The following is a 26,210-nucleotide window of genomic DNA, read 5'->3' on the forward strand; positions in this document are numbered from 1 at the left end:
CCAATAAAGATACAAGAGAATTGAATGAAGAGATTGACAGACTAGACCTCTTGGACATTTTCAGACTCCTACACCCCAAAAAACTGGAATACACCTTCTTTTCAAATCCACATAACACATACTCAAGGATAGACCACATGTTAGGCCACAAAGACAGCATCAGTAAATTCAAGAGCATTGAAATCATCCCAAGTATCTTCTCAGACCACAGTGGAGTAAAACTAACATTTAACAACAAACAGAAAATTATTAAAAGACATAGAATTTGGAAACTAAACAACATGCTCCTTAAGAACCACTGGGTCAGAGACTCACTCAAGCAGGAAATTCAAATGTTCCTGGAAACTAATGAAAATGAAGACACAACCTATCAAAATATTTGGGACACAGCTAAAGCAATACTGAGAGGGAAACTTATAGCCATACAATCACATATTAAACACCAAGAAGAAGCCCAAATGAACGACCTTACTGCACACCTCAAGGACTTAGAGGAAGAGGAACAAAGGAACCATTAAGCAACCAGAAGGACAGAAATCACTAAAGTAAGAGCAGAAATAAACAACATCAAAAATAAAAGAACCATACAAAAGATCAATGAAGCCAAATGTTGGTTCTTTGAAAGATTAAACAAAATTGACAAACCCCTAGCCAGACTCACCAAACAAAAAAGAGAGAAGACTCAAATTAATAGAATTGTAAACGATGGAGGAGATATCACAACTGACACCACAGAAATCCAGAGAATCCTGCAAAACCTCTATAAAGAACTATATGCCACCAGGCTAGAGAATCTGGAAGAAATGGAACAATTCCTAGAAACCTACGCACTTCCAAAACTGAACCAAGAAGAACTACAAAATCTAAATGCACCAATCACAGACAAAGAAATTGAAACCATTATTAAGAATCTCCCCAACAACAAAAGTCCTGGACCAGATGGCTTCACAAACGAATTCTACAAAACTTTCAGGAAACAGTTAATACCCATACTTCTTAAGCTATTCCATAAGATTGAAGAAACAGGAATACTCCCTTCCACCTTTTATGAAGCCAACATCATCCTGATACCAAAAGCTGATAGGGACAGAACAAAAAAGGAAAACTACAGACCAATATCTCTGATGAACATAGATGCCAAAATATTAAACAAGATCTTGGCCAACCGGATACAGCAACACATCAAAAAGATTGTTCATCATGACCAAGTGGGATTCATCCCAGGAATGCAAGGCTGGTTCAACATCCGTAAGTCAATCAATGTCATTCACCACATCAATAAAAGCAAAGCCAAAAACCACATGATTATCTCAATAGATGCAGAGAAAGCCTTTGACAAAATCCAACACCCATTCATGCTCAAAACTCTACAAAAAATGGGAATAGATGGGAAATTCCTCAAGATAGTGGAGTCTATATATAGCAAACCTACAGCCAACATCATACTAATGGACAGAAGCTGAAAGCATTCCCCCTCAGATCGGGGACTAGACAGGGCTGTCCACTGTCACCGTTACTCTTCAACATAGTATTGGAAGTTCTTGCCATAGCAATCAGGCAAGAGAAAGAAATCAAAGGAATACAGATTGGAATGGAAGAAGTCAAGCTCTCACTATTTGCAGATGATATGATAGTATACATAGAAAAACCTAAAGAATCCAGCAGAAAATTACTGGAAGTTATTAGGCAATATAGCAAGGTATCAGGCTACAAAATCAATGTACAAAAATCAGTGGCATTTCTTTATGCAAACACTAAATCTGAAGAAGAAGACATCCAGAAATCACTCCCATTTACTGTTTCAGCAAAATCAATCAAATACCTAGGAATAAAGTTGACCAAAGAAGTGAAAGACTTGTATACTGAAAACTATGAGTCGCTACTCAAGGAGATAGAAACTGATACCAAGAAATGGAAAGATATCCCATGCTCATGGATTGGAAGAATAAATATCATCAAAATGAATATTCTCCCCAGAGCCATATACAAATTTAATGCAATACCCATCAAAGTTCCACCAAGCTTCTTTAAGAGAATAGAAAAACACTACAATCATTTATCTGGAACCTGAAAACACCTAGAATTGCCAAAACCATCTTAAGGAAAAGAAACATAAATGGAGGCATCACACTCCCAGACCTTAAACTATATTATAAAGCCATCATCATCAAAACAGCATGGTACTGGAACAAAAATAGGCACACAGACCAGTGGAACAGAATTGAAAGCCCAGAAGTAAATCCCAACACCTATGGGCATCTAATCTTTGATAAGGGGACCCAAAGGATTAAATGGAAAAAGGAGGCTCTCTTCAATAAATGGTGCTGGGAAAACTGGGTTAAAACATGCAGAAGAATGAAATAGAACCACTTTATCTCACCAGAAACAAAAATCAACTCCAAATGGATCAAAGACCAGAAACAATCAAATACTTAGAGGAAAACATTGGTAAAACACTTTCCCACATACACCTCAAGGACATCTTTGATGAATCAAACCCAATTGCAAGGAAGACTAAAGCAGAAACAAACCAATGGGACTACATCAAATTGAAAAGCTTCTGCACATCCAAAGAAACTATTAAACAAACAGAAAGACCCCTCACAGAATGGGAGAAGATCTTCACATGCCAGACATCAGACAAGAAACTAATCACCAAAATATATTAAGAGCTCAGCAAACTTAGCAGCAAAAAAGCAAATGACCCCATCCAAAAATGGGCAGAGGAAATGAACAAAACATTCACCACAGAGGAGATCCAAAAGGCTAACAAACATATGAAAAACTGCTCTAGGTCACTGATTGTCAGAGAAATGCAAATTAAGACAACACTAAGATACCACCTCACTCCTGTAAGAATGGCATACATCAAAAAGGACAGCAGCAACAAATGCTGGAGAGGATGTGGGGACAGAGGAACCCTTTTACATTGCTGGTGGGAATGTAAATTGGTACAGCCTCTGTGGACAGCAGTCTGGAAAACTCTCAGAAGGCTAGACATGGACCTTCCATATGACCCAGTAATTCCTCTCCTGGGGTTATACCCCAAGGACTCCATAACACCCAACCAAAAAGAGGTGTGTACTCCTACGTTCATAGCAGCACAATTCATAATAGCTAAAACCTGGAAGCAACCCAGGTGCCCAACAACAGATGAGTGGCTGAGAAAGCTGTGGTATATATACACAATGGAATACTATGCAGCTATCAAGAACAATGAACCCACCTTCTCTGACCCATCTTGGACAGAGCTAGAAGGAATTATGTTAAGTGAACTAAGTCAGAAAGATAAAGATGAGTATGGGATGATCCCACTCATCAACAGAAGCTGACTAAGAAGATCTGAAAGGGAAACTAAAAACAGGACATGATCAAATTGTAAGTAGGGCACCAAAGTAAAAACCCAGTGGTGAGGGGTAGACATGTAGCTTCCTGGGCCAGTGGGGGGTGGGAGTGGGCAGGAGGGATGGGTCACAGTCCTTTGGTGGTGGGAATGGTGTTTATGTACACTCCTAGCAAAATGTAGACATATAAATCAGTAGTTAATTAATATGAGAGGGGGAAATCAATTGTATGTCTCAAAGTTTCTCAAAAGACAAACTGAATCTTTTTAATATACAGGCTATGTATTTGATATGCGGACTCTCTCAAAAGCCTAGACCAAGTAGATTAGAAGCATCCAATAGCACAGCTATATACAAGATACTGGGTACTGTACAGCAAACCATAACAAAGGGACTTTTCAAAGTTAACCCAATTAACAAATAATGTGATGATAATATTAACTATCGATTGTCTTTTTGAACCCTAAGACAGCAAGAACCTCACATCTTCACTATAGAGCCCCTACTTCCCCCAGTCCTGGAACCCTTGGATAGGGCCCACTTTCCCATATGCATCTCCCAATCCAAACCAAATAATATTGCATCCGCCGATCACAACCTAACCAAAGCAACGATTGCCACCTCAACATGCTTCACCTCAGACTGTATACAGAGACTTCACATGTGGAATGACAACCCTTCAACTCCATTACTCGGGTGAGACCTTTCCTTTTATAGTACACTCTAATTTCATCTCAGGTAGTTCACTTTCTAACAAAGTCCCATAATCTAGATATACACCAGTTTCTGTGAGAGAGAGCTTATGTGCACACGTATCCATAAACTACTGCAAAATATATACCTGAAAGCAGAAGTACACTAGAGTTTGCAGTGAGTACCTCCCTAACACTTCCTCTCCACTATTCCAAGCTTGGGATCCATGATTGCTCAACAAATTGTTTGGCTTCATATGTTAACTCTCTTTTCAATCACCAGGTTCCAGATGCCACCAGGATGCTGGCTAGGCTTCCCTGGATTGAAGACCCCACCAATGTGTCCTGGAGCTCAGCTTCCCCAGAGACACACCTTACTAGGGAAAGAGAGAGGCAGACTGGGAGTATGGACCGACCAGTCAACGCCCATGTTCAGCGGGGAAGCAATTACAGAAGCCAGACCTTCTACCTTCTGCAACCCTCAACGACCCTGGGTCCATGCTCCCAGAGGGCTAGAGAATGGGAAAGCTACCATGGGAGGGGGTGGGTTATGGGGATTGGGTGGTGGGAATTGTGTGGAGTTGTACCCCTCCTACCTTATGTTTTTGTTCACTAATCCTTTCTTAAATAAAAAATTTTAAAAAAAAAGAAGTGGACAAATTATCCCTATGACTTTGTGAACACTACAATGATTATCCTTGGGCGGGGCGGGGGCGGGGGGAGCGGTAAGTGGTGCACCAGAGAGGGGGGCACAGAACTGTGATGACATGTGTGGAACCCCTGTAACCTTATGATCTTGTAATCTTTTTTTTTTTTTTTCCTTTTAACCAGAGCACTACTCACTCAGCTCTGGTTTATGGTGTTATGGGGGGTTGGAACCTGGGACCTTATAGCCTCAGGCATGAGAATTGTTTGCATAATCATTATGCTATCTACCCCCATAAAACACCTATCTGTTGGGTTTTTTGTTTGTTTGTTTATTCGTTTACCAGAGTACTACTCAGCTCTGGCTTATGGTGGTTCGGGGAACTGAACCTGGAACTTTGGAACCTTTCGAACCTCAGGCACAAAAGTCTCTTTGCATGACCATTATGCTATATACCCCGATCCCTGATCTTATAAACCATTATTAAATCCCTAATTTAAAATGACTAACAAAAGTCCAAAGATGGGGGGCTGGGTGGTGGCACACCTGGTTAAGTGCACGAAGTACAAAGTGCAAGGACCCAAGTAAGGATCCCTGTTTGAGCCCCCAGCTCCCCACCTGCAGGGGGTCGCTTGACAAGCTGTGAAGCAGGTCTGCAGGTATCTGTCTCTCTCCCTCTCTACTCTCCCCTCCTCTCTCAATTTCTCTCTGTCCTATCTAAAAAAAAAAAAAAAAAAAAAAATCAAAAAAATGCCCACATAGGAGCAGTGGATTCCAAGCCCCAGTGATAATCCTGGAGACAAAAAAAAGTCCAAAGATGACTTTTTACAGGGAGATGAGAAACTGTACCTATGTGTTAGCAACTACACTGTAAATCATTAACTCCCTCCAATAAGAATTATAAAACCCTCAACAAAAAATAAAAAGTACAAAGATGTCTGGTATTTCATTATACATGAACATTTTATGAAATGCATAGTTTAGTGTCTCTCACTGAGGTGCTGTTGGAACATAGCCCTGTTCATGTGTCATCTATGTGTTTTTGTTTGTTTGGTTTTTTACCTGCTTCACTACTTGTGAAAAGAACCCCTGCAGGTGGGGAAACAGGGGCTCAAACCGGGATCCTTGTGCTTCATACTATATGTTTTTAACCCAGCGCTCCATGGCCTGGCTGTTTTCACACACACTAAGACCACAAAGTTGAATCACTGCACCAGAAATCATGTAGTGCACAAAGCCTAAAATATCCACTAGGTGGCTCTTTATAGAAAATGTTAACTTCAAATCAGTTCAGAGATCATGTTTACCTTGAAATATCACAGAACACTGTTATGAATGCCCACAAATGAATGACTTCATATTGATAGAACTACAAGAAGTTGTAAGTATTCTATCTGCCAAAGTGGCACACATATGTGGCATGGGATCACAGATACGCCCCATTAAACTCAAGAGCTCTGCCACCTTAGTGAAGCTTGTAGAGATTAAGTGGACCAGGTTATGTTAGGATAGCTGCTCTACAATCACAAGCTGCTAAGCACTGCATTTGCCACCAAGATAAAGGGGACTCTGTGGGGTTGTTTTCAATTTGGAGAACAATAATACCATATGAGCAAGATAACTTACCTGGGAGAGTGCCTACCTAGTGGTGCATGTGACCAACATTTAAGCAGGGGTACAACATGTGGGAGTATTCCTCCACTGGGGGAAGCTTCAATGCTAGGGTATGTGTGTGTCTTTAAAAAAGTTAGTCCTAGTGGAGCCAGGGAAGTGAGTGATAGAAAAATTAGCCTAGAATGAAACACCAGCAACAACAAAAAGGAAAAAAAAATCCATATAGGGAAAATAGCTCAACAGGGAGAGCATCAGGCCTGCATATCTGAGGTTCCTAGTTTGATTCTTGCCATGGAATATACCAAAGTGGTGTGCTTACTTCTATCTCTTTTTTTTTTTAAGAAATTTGTTTTTAATTGTATTTTATTTATTTATTTATTTATTAGATACAGACAGCCAGAAATCAAGAGGAAAGACAGAGATAGAGAGGGTGACAGAGAGACACCTGCAACACTGCTTTACCACTCGTGAAACTTTTCCCCTGAAGGTAGTGACTGGGGGCTCAAACCCAGGTCCTTGCACATTATTATCATTACATATGCACTCAACCAGAGAGCTACCACCCAGCCTCCTTACATCTATCTCTATCTCCACCTCTATACCTCTATTTCATGGGAAACTCATGTGTGATAAATAAATCTTTAAAAAAATACATATTTGGGGAGTTGGGCAGTAGCACAGCGGGTTAAGCACACGTGGTGCAAAGTGCAAGGACGGGGATAAGGATCCCGGTTCAAGCCCCCGGCTCCCCACCTGCAGTGGAGTCAATTCACAGGTGGTGAAGCAGGTCTGCAGGTGTCTATCTTTCTCTCCCCCTCTCTGTCTTCCCTTCCTCTCTCTATTCCTCTCTGTCCTATCCAACAATGATTACAACAATAAAACAACAAGGACAACAAAAGGGAATAAATAAATATTTTTAAAAATACGTATGAGTGTTTGCCAGTTTAAATAATTCCATAAGCAACAAAAGCTCTACAAGAGATCCTGAATACAAGGAGAAAGCTGTTCTGCCATTCAGACTTTATGGCCTAGCAGACCCAATGATATTGGGCCTTTGTAATAGGGTGAATGCTATTCAGAGCCACAGAAAGTGGCAATAGGAGAATCACAATGTAGTCATTGAAAGTGTTGGGAGTAAAGGCATCTTTTCTTGTACAGATTATATCTCTTTTCTGAACAAATACATGTTGGAGCTCTACAGAGCCTTGATAAAGATTAAGTGCCTCAGTATCTGTCCTCAATGACAAAGGGAATATTTTCCCATCACAAATATTGTGTTGAATAGACACAACAGTCATCATCATATATAAGATAATAGTTTCAAAAATGTGGGGGCTGGGTCATAGTAAAGAGGGTTTAAGCACAAATGGCGTCAAGCACAAGGACAGGCATAAGGATCCCCATTCAAGCCCCTGGCTCCCTACCTGTAAGGGGGTCATTTCACAAGCAGTGAAGCAGACCTGCAGGTGTCTATCTTCCTCTCACTTTCTCTGTCTTCCCCTCCTCTCTCCATTTCTCTCTGTCCTATCCAACAACAGTGACAGAAATAACAAAAACAGTAATAACAACGACAAACAAAAAGGGCAACAAAAGGGGGAAAATTTTAAAAAGTACTTTCAAAAATGTAAGGACAGGGGTAGAATATAACCTGTTAGGGACTCAGACCTTTCCAGGGTTCAAGTCCTGGCACCACAGAGAAGTGTTAAGCACCAAAGGAACTGTTGGTGCTGTAGTGTGTTCTCCCTCTTTGTCTTTCTCTCTGTGTGTCTGTCTCTTTCTCTCCCCACAAACATGTTTGAAATTTTTTTTTATATTAAAAGTTGCCTGGGAGCAATGAAATTATACATGTAGTTAGGCTCCAAGACCACACACAAAAGTAATAATATTAATACAAAAAGGGAGCAGCAAAATAACTGTACCATGTAAGTAATCCAGGCATGAGTCCAGCCTCCACCACATCAGAAGAAGTTTTGATTCTCCTCTTTCTCTATGTGAAAAAGTTAGCCTACTGCAGTAAAGGCCAAGTGATGAAAGAAAGAAAGAGAGAGAGAGAGAAGAAAAAGGACAAAGCAGAAGAGGGGGAGAAGGAGGGGAAGAAGAAGAGGAAAGGGTAGAGAAGGGGAAGTGGGGGAGGAGAGAGGTGGGGAGTGAAAGGCAAAGGAGGGGAGAGGTGGGGAACAGAAGAGAAGGGAGAAGAGGGGGAGGAGGAAGGAGGAGAGCAGAGGGGAGGAGAAGGGAGAAGAGAAAGGAGAAGAGGAGGAGGGGGAGAAAAGGAGAAGAAAAGAGAGGGGAGAAGAAGGGATAGAGGAAAATAGTGAAGTAATAAGTTAGATTCTTAAGCAAGTGAAGACAGATTTCCAGAGCACCTACTCCTGCTTCATTGCCTCTCCTCCATGCACACACATGAGACCTTATGGAAGTTTCTTATGATTGCTTAACTAAGAATTGGTTTCACACTAACTACTTAAGTAAACTGGAAATTAGCTGCCTCAGTATTCCAGTAAAATACAGTGTTACTATACATATTCTATGAGGGGTGGTCCAGGAGATGGCGCAGTGGATAAGGCAATGGACTCTCAAGCATGGTCCTGAGCTCAGTTCCCAGAAGCACATGTACCAGAGTGATGTCTGGTTCTTTCTGTCTCTCTTCCTATCTTTCTCATTAATAAATAAATAAAAACTTGTTTTTTTTTAATCTTGTATATTGTATATTTTTTTAATCTTGTATAGGGAAATGTTCTTAGAGGGAAGAACTTCAAGTGACATATCTGGTCATGAACCTTGATAGGACTGATAGGACCACATGGACAATGACCAGTGTAAAGAAAAGGATTAGAACATTCTTCACAAAATAAGAAACAGAAAGACAACTACCATATGGTTTTACTTATGTGGGGATTGAAAAAAACTAAATCATATACACTTGCAAAAGTAACACTGAAAACTATTTTGATTATTGAAGGGATAGAGGAGAAGAGATGGGGAATCAAGTAGAAGGGTCTTTTTGGTATAATGGTACTTTTTGTCATCACTGAAGCTTTACTTGTTTGAGCTGACATTTTCAGATAGAGAGACAGAAACAGACAGAAAAGGAGGATATACTATGCATAGAAGCTTCTTCTAGCATGGTTGGAATGAGACCCAAACGTGGGCTAATTGCATAGCAAAACAGGTGCATTATCCAAGTAAGATTATTTGCCGGTGACTTACCAGGGTTTCTAGAAATTAGTGTTAACTTCTAAAAAGGAACAATTAAGCTATTCAGTGTGTTTCACACCCTATACTATAGTACTATTCTGTCCTAAACATTAAGTTGTTAGAAAGATTAGTATAGGGAGTCGGGCGGTAGCGCAGCAGGTTAAGCACATGTGGCACAAAGCGCAAGGACTGGTTAGGATCCCAGTTCAAGCCCCCAGCTCCCCACCTGCAGGGGAGTCACTTCACAGGACCTGAAATATGTCTGCAGGTGTCTCTCTGTCTCTCTTCCTCTCTATCTCCTCCCCCTTCTCTCTCAATTTCTCTCTGTCTCTATCCAATAACAAGTAAATAAATAAAAATTTTTAAAAAGGTTAGTATATAGTCAGGTATTTTAGAGGTAGAAGGGGATATATTTTTTTCCCCAAAACCAAACCAGAAAATGTAAGTTTGTTTTTGCCACTGCTCCTTGTGGAGTTTTCTCTTCTTCCCTACTCTTTAAATCTCAGAAAGAAGCAGAGAGGGAGAAAGAGAAAGCCACCACCACACCACTTCAAAGTTTCTGAAACTTCCCATGGTGCTATGCACAGTGCCACTAGATAGTGCTAGGAGCTCAAACTCATATCCTTGCAGCACATGGTAAAGTGTGTGCTCTAGGTGCCCAGGTAGTAGCACACCAGGTTAAGCACACATAGTAGGAAGCACAAGGACTTGCTCAAGAATCCCGGTTTGAGCCCCCGACTCCCCACCTGCAGGGAATCACTTCACAAGTAGTGAAGTAGTTCTGCAGGTGTCTGTCTTTCTCTCTCCTTCTCTATCTCTCCTCTCTCAATTTCTCTCTGTTCTATCCAATAAAGTGGGAAAAAATGGTCTCCAGGAACAGTGGATTTGTAGTACAGGCATGGAGCCCCAACGATAACCTTGGAGGCAAAAGAAAAAAAAAATTGTATGCTCGATCAGGTAAGCTATATATCAACTCCAAAAAGAATGAGACTTCTCTCTTTCTCACTTCCTCTCTCTCTCACCCTCTTCCTCTCCCTGTCCCTCTCCCTCTCCCTCTCCCTATCCCTCTCTCTCTCTCTCTTTCTCTCCTTCTCTCCCTCTCTCCTATGTTGTTATGGGGGCTGCACCACTCCAGAACAACATTTTCAGAAAGACAGAGACAGAGGGAAAGATTCCACAGCACTAAAACTTTCCCCATTGTGATGGGGACCAGGCATGAACCTGGGTTTTATGCATGGCAGCTACATAGATAAGCTATCTTGCCAATCCTGGAAGTCTTGTTCTTTGTTTTTAATAATAGCTACATAACATCACCACTTTTAGAAACCTCTATGAACTGGAAGCTTTTTTTCTTCTCTTTTTTTTTTTTTTAACTATTGTTACAGTACTTAAACTAGCATCCAGGAGATGGCAGCATTGGTAAAGTATAGCACTACTTAGAAAGGGAGAGAATATTTTTCACAATTTTTTACTGATTGGTAACATACTTTCTAAATGTAAATTGGTTTTTATTTGAAATTTGAGAGGAGTAAATGCAAATAATTTTTTAAATTTTGTTTAAAAATTGGGGGGCGGTAGAGGCCAGGGGAGAAGTAGGGGCCGGGTGGTAGTGCAGTGGGTTAAGCACACATGTTACAAAGTGCAAGGACCAGCAAAAGGATCCTGGTTCGAGCCCCCAGTTCCCCACCTGCAGGGTAGATCGCTTCACAAGCAGTGAAAGAGGTCTGTAGGTGTCTATCTTTCTCTCACCCTCTGTGTCTTCCCCTCCTCTCTCGATTTCTCTCTGTCCTATCAAACAACAATGATAGCAGTAACAATAATAATAGCAACAACAACAATAAACAACAAGTGCAACAAAAGAAAAAAAATGACCTCCTGGAGCAGCAGATTCGTAGTACAGACACTAAGTCCCAGCAATCACCCTGGAGGCAAAAAAAAAAAAAAGGAGGGAGAAGAAATTTTATTTAATTTCAGAATTGATGTGAATTCAGACAGGTACAAGTCATTACCAAAGCACAGCTAATACTAAACAACAAAATGAAGAACTACCAAATTATTGTCAAATAATAGTATGACTCTCTGAATGTGGTTATTCAAGAGTCTATATATCCCAGTACTTTCTGATAAAATCCTCAGATTTAAAAGAGACACATCTAGGGGGCCAGAGAGATTATTTACTATTTAGGGCACAAGTCTAGTCATGCACATGCCCAGCTTCTAGCCCCAGTATCACATGCTACCACCATGGTACCAGGGGAAATTCCAGAGCTGTGGTGTTTATTCCTCTTTATCTGTCTCTCTCTTTAAATAAAATAGTCAGCCCTAGGAGTAGTGACACTGCACACATGTGAGATGTCCACTCCACAAAAAAAAAATTAAAAAACATATACCCTACTTGTAAAAATTATCTAACAACCTCCCACAACAAGTAAGTTATCTGACTTAAAATAAAGCCGCTAATCACAAATCATATCTCTTGGAATGACCAAGTAGCAGGAAAGCATGAGAGGTGATGGATGAAGCCAAACTTATAAACAGGGATCAAAAATATAGGAGCCTCATTGACTATAAAGAAGTTTCATAGGGGGTAACGGCAGTGGTGCACAGGGTTAAGTGCACATAGCACAGGTCAAGCCCACCGTCCTCACCCACAGAGGAGTCACTCACAAGCAGTGAAGCAGGTCTGCAGATGTCTATCTTTCTCTCCCCCTCTCAATCTTCCCCTTCACTCTCAAATTCTCTGTCCTAGCCAATAAAAGGGGGGGTGGCATCTAGGAGCAGTGGATTCGTAATGCCAGCACTGAGCCCCAGCAATAAACCTAGAGGCAAAAAAAAAGGTTTCAAATTAATTTTAGATGTGAGAGGAAGTTGAACATGATAGGATTTGACTAGCAGAAAAAAAAAATGCTGTGGCTGCAGAACAGACTGGAGATGCTTTGGGTTGAGAAGTGACAATGAAAATAAAATGTGAACAACTTCACTTCTCTTTTCTTTATCAGTGGGGATATATTCAGAATGGTAAGAGAGGAAAAGATCGTTAAGAGGAAATTAAACATGAAGGTCAAGCATTGACACACCTGGTAGAACACACAAATTACCATGTGCAAGGACCTGGGTTCAAGCCTATAGTCTGCAGTCCCCACCTGCAAAAAGGAAGCTTCACAAGTGGTGGAGCAGTACTGCAGGTGTCTCTCTTTCCCTCTCTAGCTCTACCAAAATAAAAGAAAAGGGGAGGGGAAAATGACTGCCTGGAGAGGTGAAGTCCTCAATCAAGCAGGGACCCCCAGTGATAACCCTAGCAAAAAAAAAAAAAAAAGGAAATTAAACTCAAGATTGATGACAAGATTATAAGAAAGTAGTAGCTGGGAGTCGGGCGGTAGCACAGTGGGTTAAGCGCACATGGCGCAAATCTCAAGGACCTGCATAAGGATCCCGGTTCAAGCCCCTGGTTCCCCGCTTCACAGGTGGTGAAGCAGGTCTGCAGGTGTCTATCTTTCTCTCACCCTCTCTGTCTTCCCCTCCTCTCTCCATTCCTCTCTGTCCTATCCAACAACAACAACATCAATAATATCTACAACAATAAAACAACAAGGACAACAAAAGGGGATAAATAAATAAATAAATATTTAAAAAGAATAGTTTAAAAAAAGAAAGTAGTTGCTACAAATGAAAGATTTGTGACACAAATAAACTGCATTCCTTCTGCCCCAGTGGCTGGCTCCTTTCATCTTTTTTTGTTTGTTTGTTTTGCCACCAGGGTCATTACTGGGGCTTAGTGCCTGCACTAGGAATCCCCTGCTCCTGGAGACTATTTTTCCCATTTTGTTGTCCTTATTGTTGCTATTGTTGCCTTTGCTGTTGTTGTTGGATAGGACAGAGAGAAATTGAGAAAAGAAGGAGAAAGACACCTGCAGACCTGCTTCACTGTCTGTGAAGGCACAACCCTCCCCTGCAAGTGGGGAGCTAGGGCTCGAACTGGGATCCCTATGCTGGTCCTTGCGCTTTGTGCCATGTGCACTGACCCGCTGCACTACCACCTGGCCCCCTGCCTCCTTCTGTCTTGCTGGGTCTTGTGCCTCAAAGCTCTTCTTTGGCTCCCTATGTTGGCTCTCCTTTGTTTGTCCCTGTAGACTGGCAACCCAGATCTGACTCGTTCCTCTAGTTTTAACTTGTATACTATGTATGCAGTCCTTTGAGCCACTGAAGAGGGTGAGAGATACTCCGCCCCTTGGCCTCAAGAACAGGAGAAGCTAATTCCCTTTTTTAATTTTTTAAAATTTTTTGAGAAGGCTTAACAAATTGCCTCCCAATGATAACAGAATTTGCAGGTGAAATTACTGAAATCATTTGGTCAATTATAAGGTAGAATAAGAGTCAAAGACATTTCTGTTTCTTTCCATGACCCACCCTTACCTCACACCTTCATTTCTACCTCCTTAACCCTCATCTCATATTCCAGCCACCATACCCTCCTGCCTCAAAGAATTTGCATCAACTATCCATCTTGGTTTGAAACAGAATTCCCTATGGACCTTTAACAGATGTTCAAGTCTGACCTTTATCTTTTTTTAATGGGAAGATGTAGCTTTCCTTTGAGTTCAGCTCCTTTTCTTTTTCTCTTTCACCAGTTAAAAACAAGACTGCAGTGTCGGGAGGAGGATCAGTGGGTTTAACCAAAACTTGTATGCATGAGTTTCTAAGTGCTACCACCAGAATCATATATGCTAAAGAGGCACACATGTCTTTTTCTTCATCTCCTTCACTCACTCTCCCATTCAATACATTAAGGGGGTGGGGGGTGTTGGAAAGTGATGCAGTAGATGGTGCCTTAAGTTTCTCAAGCTTGAGGTCCCTATTTCAACAGCAGGTGTCCAATGTGACTGAATGATGCTCTGACTGTTCCTATCCCCACCCCCACTTATTTACAAGTGAATGAATCCTTAAGGAAAAAAAAGAAAAAAGAAACAAAAACAGGCCCCAAAGGACTGAGTCACTGTGGAAAGCCCCACATCATCAAACTAAATTTAAATTTAATTATAATTTTAGCCCCTACCAGAAATGGAATTACCAGGTCACTCTGGAATTACCTAGTCAGAACTAGTTAATCTGCCTGGGGACATGTCCCATCCCAAGAAAGTAATCTTGCCACACCAATCTTATTTCTCTTAGTTTAACTTCCTCACTCCTGCTCCTTCTGCCCATAAAAAAAAGTCTTTCACTTTGTATAGCTCCTCCAAGCAACTTTCTCTCTGCTACACTAAGTTCTGCTTAATACATGAATTACTGAAGAAAACCATATAGGATTTTTACAGTGGACTCAGCTGGGTTCTACTTTCTAACACACCTTACATCAGCACTCCTACTCAACTCACCTCCACCATAACACATATCAACAGTCTGAATGTGCCTGCCACTTTTTTTCACACTTATGGAGAATATTTAAGCAAATATGAAAAAAAGAAAAACTAAGCAAAATGGAAATACACAGAAGATACTCTTCTTCCTTTAATTCATTTGGGCTCCTCACCCACTTGACCCCATTAGAAGTCTGAGAGCAAGGGAGTCATTTTGTGCTGTTCAGAGAGGTTAGGCTCTCTCTCATGGGGCACACAGCAGACCTGAGAAGGGGACTTGGACTCGAGAGGAAAAATAAAGACGCTTAGCACAGCTTTTTGTCTTTTTTCATTCTTATGCTTCACCACACAATTCAAGAAATAAAGTGGTACAGTCATCACTGAATCTCCCAAAGACTCCACCAATTCACACTCCCTCTTAACATCCATATCTTGAAGTACATGCTTCTTATTGCCCCCACACACACCCTTTTTTTTTTTTTTGGCAGCCTGGGTTATCACTGAGATGTGGTGCCTGCATGACAAACACCCCACTCTGGGTGGTTTGGGGGCTTTTTTGTTTGATTTTATTTGCTTCCTCCAGGGTTATCTCTGGAGCTCCAGCACTAAGAATCCACTGTTCCTGGAGGTCATCTTTTTTCCATTGTTGTTGTTGTTGGATAGGACAGAGAGAAATGGAGAGAGGAGTGGAAGACAGAGAGGGGGAGAGACAGATGGACACCTACTGACATGCTCCGCCGCCTGTGAAGAGAACCCCCCCTGTAGGTGGGGGGTCATGGGTTCAAATCAGGATACTTGCACAGGTCCTTGTGCTTCACACTATGTGCACTTAACCCAGTGTGCTACCACCTGGCCCCCTTTTCTTTCCTTTTTCAATAGAGACAAAAAGAAAAAGAGAAGGAGAAGAACAGAGAGAAGGAGAGAGTAAGAGTATTAGAAATAAAAACTGTAGCACTGCTCCACCACTTGCAAAGCTTCTCTCACTGTAGGTGGGAACCAAATCCTTGAACCCGGGTGGGTGAACATAGTAACTTGTGCCTTTTACTGTGTGTGCCACCATGTAACCCCTCAAAACATTTTTATACTTGCTTCATGATGTTATTCTGCTTTTATTTTTTAATACCAGTGATCAAATCCAAGGCTTTATACATACAAAGCATGTGTTCTACCCTGAGCTACTTCCTGGCTCTTTATTACTTTTGCACTGTATGCTGTTGAGAACTAGTCATGCTGCAGATGTAAACCCATCCAATTTCTTTATTTTCAGAGCGTATATTGCCCTTTCATTCAGGCCTCTAGAAAACAGAATCAGATTCTAAGTACTGTCACTTTATTTAAAAGGTACAAGCCCAGAGAGATGAGAAAAAGAAAAATAAGTAAAGTTAAAGAAAAAAGTATGGCCAGGCAGTGGATAGAGCATTGCATTCTGATAATAAACTCTGTGTGTGTGTGTGTGTGTGTGTGTGTGTGTGTGTGTGTGTGTGTGTGTGTGTGTGTGTGTTGTACTAGAGTCTCACACATACACAATTTTATCATTCCAGGTTTATTTTTTCAGACATATACAGAAAGGAGAGAAAAATTATAGCACTGAAGTTTTCCCCAAGTCACAGTGGTATGCTAGGTGAAATGGAAATAGCATAGTAGTTATGTAAAAAGACTTTCATGGCTGGGGCTACTCCACCAGAAGCCAGAGCTGAGCAGTGCTCTGATAAAATAAATAAATAGGGCTGGATGGTGGTTGAGTGCACATGCTACAATACAGAAGGACCCAGATTCAAGCCCTTGGTCCCCACCAGCAGGGGGAAAGCTTCACAAGTGGTGAAGCAGTGCTATAGGTGTCTCTCTGTCTCTCTCCCTATCTCCCCACTCCCCTCTCGATTTCCGTCTCTCTATTTCTTTACATTTTTTTGTCTTTATTTATTTATTTATTTATTGAATAGAGACAGCCAAAAAATCAAAATGGAAGGGGGAGACACCTTGGAAATGTGTTCAAAATGGAAAGAGAGACACCTGCAGTACAGCTTCACCATTTGCAAAGCTTTCCCTCTGCAGGTGGGGACCAGGGGATTGAAATGGGGTCTTTGAACACTGTAACATGTCCTCAACCAGATGTGCCACTACCTGGCCCCAATTTCTCTCTGTTTCAACCAAATAAATAAATAAAAAGACTTGAGGGGCATAGTTCTACATTGCATCCACCACCAGTGTTCTGTATCTCCCATAGTTCTCACAAAGTCTTATAGCTTAATTAATCGTTTTTTTTCCATGTACACAGGATTCAAGTATCTATATATATATATGTGTGTGTGTGTGGAAGCATCTGGTAGTTGGCCCTCAGCTCTTATTTCACTTAGCATAACCACCTCCTGTTCCATTTATTTTGTCTTGAAGAACAGGATATAGTCTTTAATAGCAGAGTAGTATTCCATTGAATACATATCCCTCAATTTCTTTAATAGTTGCTATTAATGGATATGCATTTAAGATGTGTCTTCTCCTTAGTTACTATAGATAATGCAGCTACTAATATAATAAAATATATATCCCTTCAAATGAGTGTTTTATGACCTTTGAATATATACCTAGAAGAGATATTGCTTGACCATAAGGTATTTCCAGCAACCTGGGAGGTGCTACAGTAGATAACGTGTTAGACTCTCAAGTATAAGGTCCCAAATAGAATTCCCAACATCACATATGATGTTCTGCTTCTCCTTCTCCCTCCTCCCATTTCTCATATTTCTAATAAGACACTTCCAATGTTATTTGCTTAACAACCAATCCATACTATTTTCCATAGGAGTTATACCAGTTTGCACTCCCAACAACAACAGTTTTTTTTCCCTTTTATTGTACTTATTTACTTATTTGTTTATTTATTTACTTATTTACTATACACCAGTACAGCTAAACCAGTTCCAGCTAAGCACCCAGCCTCTGTGGTCACCATTTGTTTCCAATTAGGGTTCTACAACATGCCTCAACTACATTTGCAGAGAATAAAACAAAAAAGGAAGACAACAAAAAAGGAAGATAATTCATCTCTGATGTTGGACCAAGATAAAAGAACCAAACAACTCAAAGAAAATTCCACAGATAAAAACATCCTGATGGGGAGTCAGGCAGTAGCACAGTGGGTTAAGTGCACGTGGAGCAAAGCTCAAGGATACCAGTTCAAGCCCCGGGGTCCCAAGCTGCACAGAAGTCGAGACACTCCACAGGCAGTGACGCAGTTCTGTAGGTGTCTATCTTTCTCTCCCCCTCTCTGTCTTCCCCTCCTCTCTCCATTTCTCTGCATCCTATATAACAACAATGACATCAATAACAACAACTACAACAATAATAAAACACAAAAAGGGCAACAAAAGTGAAATAAACTAAAAAATAAATAAACATAAAATTTTTTTAAAAATTTAAAAAACCTTTTTATGAAGACCTCAAAGATATATGGTTGCAGCAAACTCAAAGAAATAATGTGATAATTTACTGTCAAATTCCTAGTAGTGCCAGAAGAAGAAGGAATGAAGTGATAAGAGTAAAAATTAAAATTAAAAATAAAAACATAGCAGAGGGGAGAACCTAAAAGAACTGAGATACTAAAGACCAAAGTGTGTGCTCAATGAGAAAGGCTTTCAACCAAGACTGCTGTATCCTGCTAGACTGTCATTCAGACTAGATGGAGGCATCAAAACCTTCTCAGGCAAGCAATAGTTGAAGGAATCAACTATCAACTATCAAGTCTGCCCTGAAAGAAGTTCTGAAAGGTCTCCTATAAACAGTCAGATCACCATAAATATGCCATAGATCAGAACATTCTAAAAATCTACAAGAATGGCATTAAAATATCTTCAGTCTTTGATATCAATAAATTTCAATGGCCTGAATTCACCTATTAAAAGGCACAGAGTAGGAAGATGGATCAGAAAACACAAACCAACAATATGCTGCCTACAGGAAACCCACCTAACTCAACAAGACAAACACAGACTCAAAATGAAAGGATGGAAAACTATCATACAAGGCAATGGCCCACAAAAGGGCAGAAACAGGTAATCTCATATCTGACAAGATAGGCTTTAAAATAAATAAAATTAAAACGGATAGGGATGAATACTACTTAATGTTCAGAGGACCAGTCAATCAAGAGGACTTAACAATTATTAACATCTATGCACCCAATGAGAAGCCATCTAAATACATAAAACATCTACTGAAAGAGCTACAGCAATATATTAACAGCAATATATTAACAGCAACAGACTATGTGAACAGCAACAGTCTGTTGCTGTTGTAGGGGACTTCAATATCCCAATCTCTCAACTTGACAGATCATCCAGGCAGAAGATCAATAAAGAAATGAGGGAGCTAAATGAGGAGAAAGATAAACTAGAACTATTGGACATTTTCAGAGTCAGTAATCCCAAGAAACGGGAATACACATTCTACTCAAGTCCACATGGGTCATTCTCAAGGATAGACCATATGTTAGGCCACAAAGACAGAATCAGCCAATTCAAGAGCACTGAAATCATCCCAAGCATATTCTCAAACCATAGTGGAATTAAACTAATACTTAACAACCAACAAAAGATTAGTAATAGTCCCAAAATGTGGAAGCTCAACAGTACACTCCTTAACAACTACTGGGTCAAAGAGGAAATAAAGGAAGGAACCAAAATGTTTTGAGAGTTCTATGAAAATGAAGATGCAAGCTATCAAAATATTTGGGACACAGATAAGGCAGTACTGAGAGGGAAGTTCATAACCATACAAACACACATTAGGAAACAAGAAAAATCACAAATAAAGACCTAGAAGAAGAAGAACAAAGGAGCCCGAAAGCAACCAGAAGGACAGAAATCACTAAAGTTAGGGCAGAAATCAATAATATTGAAAATAAGAAAACCATACAAAAGATCAATGAAAGTAAGTGTTGGTTCTTCGAAAGAGTGAACAAAATCAACAAACCTTTACCCAGATTCACGAAACAAAAAAGGGAGAATACCCAAACACATGGGATCATAAATGAAAGAGGAGATATCACAACAGACACCAAAGAAATTCAACATATCGATTCGACTTCCAGAGGCGGAGCTACGAGCAGCAGATCGCTTTCTCTCTTCTCCTCTCCCAGATCAACTAGGAATACCAAAGGAGACCACCCGGACAGAAACAAGACAGGACTAGAATGACCACAGGAACCCAGTAAATCACCCGTGAGTACAAACACGCGTGGCTGGTGACAGAGAGGAGAGAGGGGCCTAAGGAAAAATTAAGTGACTGCTAACAGTTCAACAGTTTATCAGTGGAGACACCACCTTCAGTCTGCTCCACAACAAGGGGACAGCTGAAGGGAGGAAAGGACTCCCCAGAGACTCACCAAGTGCAACTCTGAGTCTCCATTGCTACTACCCTCAGAATCTGGAGCAGCAACAGAGAGGGACACCAGGGGACAGAGATCTAACCAGGAAACTCAGGAGAAGACCTATACCTCCGTGGCATAGCTGAGGGGCTGTGAAAGTCTCTTTGCATAACCACTGGATTATCTCTGCCACACCCTGCTTTATCTCTTGGTCAGGAGTCAGTGATTAAGCCAAGAAGCCTATTGATAGTTTAAAAGCCCTCAGGCTCCCATAGCCTACAGGGAAGAAAAAAGAAAAAAAAGAGGCTCTTACACCACTGAGCTCCAACTCAGGGATTGAAAAAACTGTTAACTTCCACCACGGTAAACCTTTTAATTAAATTACTTAGACACAAGTCAATCCAGGCAATAGTGATCAATAATTTGAAAATTACTGATAAAGGGAACTCATAACATAATATATAAAATTGTTAAAACAACAAGAAAAAATATTGGAGACTCGAACCAGGACAAGAGTCCAGTTAAAAGTCCTCCAGAGGGTGAAGCACAAAACAACGAGTTCAACATCCAAACATTAGCTAAGGAAATAATAACAGGAGTGAGTAAAGAATTTGAAAAAATTGTAATCAGAAATGCAGGAACAACAAATGAGAATATGGAAGAAAATTCTAATTATCTCATGGTTATTAGAGAGCTGAAAGCTGAAATCGCTGAGCTAAGAAGGCAACTAGCTGAACAAGCTAAAACAGTATCAGAGCAGGACAACAAAATAGATGAACTCCAGAAAGCAGTAGAGGGCAGAGAGAATAGAATCTATGAGGCTGAAGACAGAATTAGCAAGATTGAGGATGAATTAGAGAAAACTAAAAAAGAAGCAAGAGATCTCAAAAAGAGATTAAGAGATGCTGAAAACAACAACAGAGTCCTATGGGATGACTTCAAAAGAAACAATATACGCATTATTGGCTTACCAGAGGAAGAAAGAGAAGGAGAGGAAGAAAGCATTCTCCAGGCCATAATAGCTGAAAATTTCTCTAGTCTAGACAACACCAAAGATATAAGGATTCAAGAAGCCCAGAGGGTCCCAAACAGAATTAACCCAGACCTAAAGACACCAAGACATGTCATACTTAGAATGGAAAGGAATAAGAATAAAGAAAGGATCCTCAGGCTGCAAGAGAAAAACAAAGAGTCACCTACAAAGGAAAACGCATAAGATTAGCAGCAGACTTCTCCATACAAACACTACAGGCCAGAAGAGCATGGCAAGATATCTATCAAGTGCTCAATGAGAAAGGCTTTCAGCCAAGAATACTATATCCTGCTAGACTGTCATTCAGACTAGATGAAAGCATCAAAACCTTCTCAGACAAGCAACAGTTGAAGGAAGCAACCATCACCAAGCCTGCCCTGAAAGAAGTTCTGAAAGGTCTCCTATAAACAAACAGACCACCACAAATAGGACATATATCAAAACACTCTAAAACTCTACAAGAATGGCGTTAAAATATCTTCAATCTTTGATATCAATAAATGTCAATGGCCTGAATTCACCTATTAAAAGACACCAAGTAGGAAGATGGATCAGAAAACACAACCCAACAATATGTTGTCTACAAGAAACTCACCTAACTCAACAAGACAAACACAGACTTAAAGTGAAAGGATGGAAAACTATCATACAAGCCAATGGCCCACAAAAAAGGGCAGGAACAGCTATTCTCATATCTGACATGATAGACTTTAAAATAGATAAGATTAAAAAAGATAGGAATGGACACTACTTAATGCTCAGAGGATCAGTCAATCAAGAGGACTTAACAATTATTAATATCTATGCACCCAATGAGAAGCCATCTAAATATATCAAACTTCTACTGAAAGAGCTACAGCAATATATTAACAGTAACACAATCTTAGTAGGAGACTTCAACACCCCACTATCTCAACTTGACAGATCATCCAGGCAGAAAATCAGTAAAGACATAAGGGAGCTAAATGAAGAGATAGATAAACTAGAACTACTAGACATTTTCAGAGTCATTCATACCAAGAAACTGGAATACACATTTTACTCAAATCCACATGGATCATTCTCAAGGATAGACCATATGTTAGGCCACAAAGACAGCATCAGCCAATTCAAGAGCACTGAAATTATCCCAAGCATCTTCTCAGACCACAGTGGAATTAAACTAACACTTAACAATCAACAAAAGATTAGTAACAGTCCCAAAATGTGGAAGCTCAACAGTACACTTCTTAACAACTTCTGGGTCAAAGAGGAAATTAAGGAAGAAATCAAAATGTTTCGAGAGTTCAATGAAAATGAAGACACAAGCTGTCAAAATATTTGGGACACAGCTAAAGCAGTCCTAAGAGGGAAGTTCATAGCTATACAAGCACACATTAGGAAACTAGAAAAGGCACAAATAAACAGCCTGATTGCACATCTTAAAGACCTAGAAGAAGAACAACAAAGGAATCCTAAAGCAACCAGAAGGACAGAAATCACTAAAGTTAGGGCAGAAATAAATAACATTGAGAATAGGAAAACCATACAAAAGATCAATGAAAGTAAATGTTGGTTCTTCGAAAGAGTAAACAAAATCGAAAAACCTTTAGCCAGACTCACAAAACAAAAAAGGGAGAAGACCCAAATAAATCGGATAGTAAATGAAAGAGGAGATATCACAACAGACACTGCAGAAATTCAACATATCATGCGAGGCATCTATGAACAACTATATGCCACCAAGCTAGAGAACCTGGAAGAAATGAATGATTTCTTAGATACCTACCAACTTCCAAAACTAAGTAAAGAGGAAGTGGATAACATGAACAGGCCCATCACAGCTAATGAAATTGAAACAGTTATCAAAAATCTCCCCAAAAATAAAAGTCCTGGACCAGATGGTTTTACAAATGAATTCTACAAAACTTTCAAAGAAAAACTAATACCTCTACTTTTAAAAGTCTTCCAGAAGATTGAAGACACTGGAATACTCCCTGACAGCTTCTATGAAGCTAACATCATCCTGATACCAAAAGCAGACAGGGACACAACCAAAAGAGAAAACTACAGACCAATATCTCTGATGAACATAGATGCGAAAATATTGAACAAAATTCTAGCCAACCGGATACAGCAGTATATCAAAAAGATTGTTCATCATGACCAAGTGGGGTTTATTCCAGGCATGCAAGGTTGGTTTAATATACATAAATCAATCAATGTGATCCACCACATCAACAAAAGCAAGACCAAAAACCACATGGTCATATCAATAGATACAGAGAAAGCCTTTGACAAAATTCAACATCCCTTTATGATCAAAACACTACAAAAAATGGGAATAGATGGAAAATTCCTGAAGATAGTGGAGTCTATATATAGCATACCTACAGCCAACATCATACTCAATGGTGAAAAACTGGAAGCATTTCCCCTCAGATCAGGTACTAGACAGAGCTGCCCACTATCACCATTACTATTTAACATAGTGTTGGAAGTTCTTGCCACAGCAATCAGGCAGGAGCAAGGAATTAAAGGCATACAGATTGGAAGAGAAGAAGTCAAACTCTCCTTATTTGCAGATGACATGATAGTATACATGGAAAAATCTAAGGAATCCAGCAAGAAGCTTTTGGAAATCATCAGGCAATACAGTAATGTGTCAGGCTATAAAATTAACATTCAAAAGTCAGTGGCATTCCTCTATGCAAACACTAAGTTAAAAGAAATTGAAATCCAGAAATCAGTTCCTTATTCTATAGCAACAAAAACAATAAAATATCTAGGAGTAAACCTATCCAAAGAAGTGAAAGACTTGTATACTGAAAATTATGAGTCACTACTCAAAGAAATTGAAAAAGACATAAAGAAGTGGAAAGATGTTCCATGTTAATGGGTTGGAAGAATTAACATCATCAAAATGAATATATTACCCAGAGCCATCTACAAATTTAATGCTATCCCCATAAAGATCCCAAGCACATTTTTTAGGAGAATAGAACAAATGCTACAAATGTTTATCTGGAACCAGAAAAGACCTAGAATTGCCAAAACAATCTTGAGAAAAAAAAAACAGAACCGGAGGCATCACACTCCCAGATCTCAAACTATATTATAGGGCCATTGTCATCAAAACTGCTTGGTAATGGAACATGAACAGACACACTGACCAGTGGAATAGAATTGAGAGCCCAGAAATGAGACCCCACACCTATGGACATCTAATCTTTGACAAAGGGGCCCAGACTATTACATGGGGAAAGCAGAGTCTCTTCAACAAATGGTGTTGGAAAAAATGGGTTGAAACATGCAGAAGAATGAAACTGAATCACTGTATTTCACCAAATACAAAAGTAAATTCCAAGTGGATCAAGGACTTGGATGTTAGACCAGAAACTATCAGATACTTAGAGGAAACTATTGGAATAACTTTTTTCCGCATAAATTTTAAAGACATTTTCAATGAAACGAATCCAATTACAAGGAAGACTAAGGCACGTATAAACCTATGGGACTACATCAAATTAAAAAGCTTCTTCACAGCAAAAGAAACCACCACCCAAACCAAGAGACCCCTCACAGAATGGGAGAAGATCTTTACATGCCATACATCAGATAAGAGTTTAATAACGAGCATATATAAAGAGCTTGCCAGACTCAACAACAAAACAATAAATAACTCCATCCAAAAATGGGGGGAGGACTTGGACAGAATATTCACCACAGAAGAGATCCAAAAGGCCGAGAAACACATGAAAAAATGCTCCAAGTCTCTGATTGTCAGAGAAATGCAAATCAAGACAACAATGAGATATCACTTCACTCCTGTGAGAATGTCATACATCAGAAAAGGTAACAGCAGCAAATGCTGGAAAGGGTGTGGGGTCAAAGCAACCCTCCTACACTGTTGGTGGGAATGTCAATTGGTCCAACCTCTGTGGAGAACAGTCTGGAGAACTCTCAGAAGGCTAGAAATGGACGTACCCTATGACCCTGCAATTCCCCTCCTGGGGATATATCCTAAGGAACACAACACATCCATCCAAAAAGATCTGTGTACACATATGTTCTTAGCAGCACAATTTGTAATAGCCAAAACCTAGAAGCAACCCAGGTGTCCAACAACAGATGAGTGGCTGAGCAAGTTGTGGTATATATATACAATGGAATACTACTCAGCTGTAAAAAATGGTGACTTCACCATTTTCAGCCGATCTTGGATGGACCTTGAAAAAATCATATTGAGTGAAATAAGTCAGAAACAGAAGGATGAATATGGGATGATCTCACTCTCAGGCCGAAGTTGAAAAACAAGATTAGAAAAGAAAACACAAGTCGAACCTGAAATGGAATTGGAGTATTACACCAAAGTAAAAGACTCTGGGGTGTATGGGTGGGTGGGGAGAATACAGGTCCATGAAAGATGATGAATGACATAGTGGGGGTTATATTGTTAAATGGGAATCTGGGGAATGTTATACATGTACAAACTATTGTATTTACTGTTGAATGTAAAACATTAATTCCCCAATAAAGAAATAAATTATTAAAAAAAAATTCAACATATCATGTGAGGCTTCTATGAGCAAACTATATGGCACCAAGCTAGGGAATTTGGAAGAAATGGCCGATTTCCTATATACCTACCAACTTCCAAAATTAAGGAAAGAGGAACTAGATAACATGAACAGGTCCATCACAGTGAAACAAAATTGAAACAGTTATCCAAAACCTTCCCAAAAATAAAAGTCCTGGGCCAGATGGTTTTACAAGTGAATTCTACACAACCTTCAAATAACAACTAATACCTCTACTTTAACGTCTTCCAGAAGACTGAAGACACTGAAATACTCCCTTCCAGCCTCTATGAAGCCACATCACTTTGATACAAAAAGCAGACAGAGACACAACCAAAAAAGAAAACTACAGACCAGTATCTCTGATGAACATAAATGCTACAACATTGAACAAAATTGTAGCCAACC

This window comes from Erinaceus europaeus, chromosome 7 (assembly GCF_950295315.1).
Source record: "Erinaceus europaeus chromosome 7, mEriEur2.1, whole genome shotgun sequence".
Lineage (NCBI taxonomy): Eukaryota > Metazoa > Chordata > Mammalia > Eulipotyphla > Erinaceidae > Erinaceus > Erinaceus europaeus.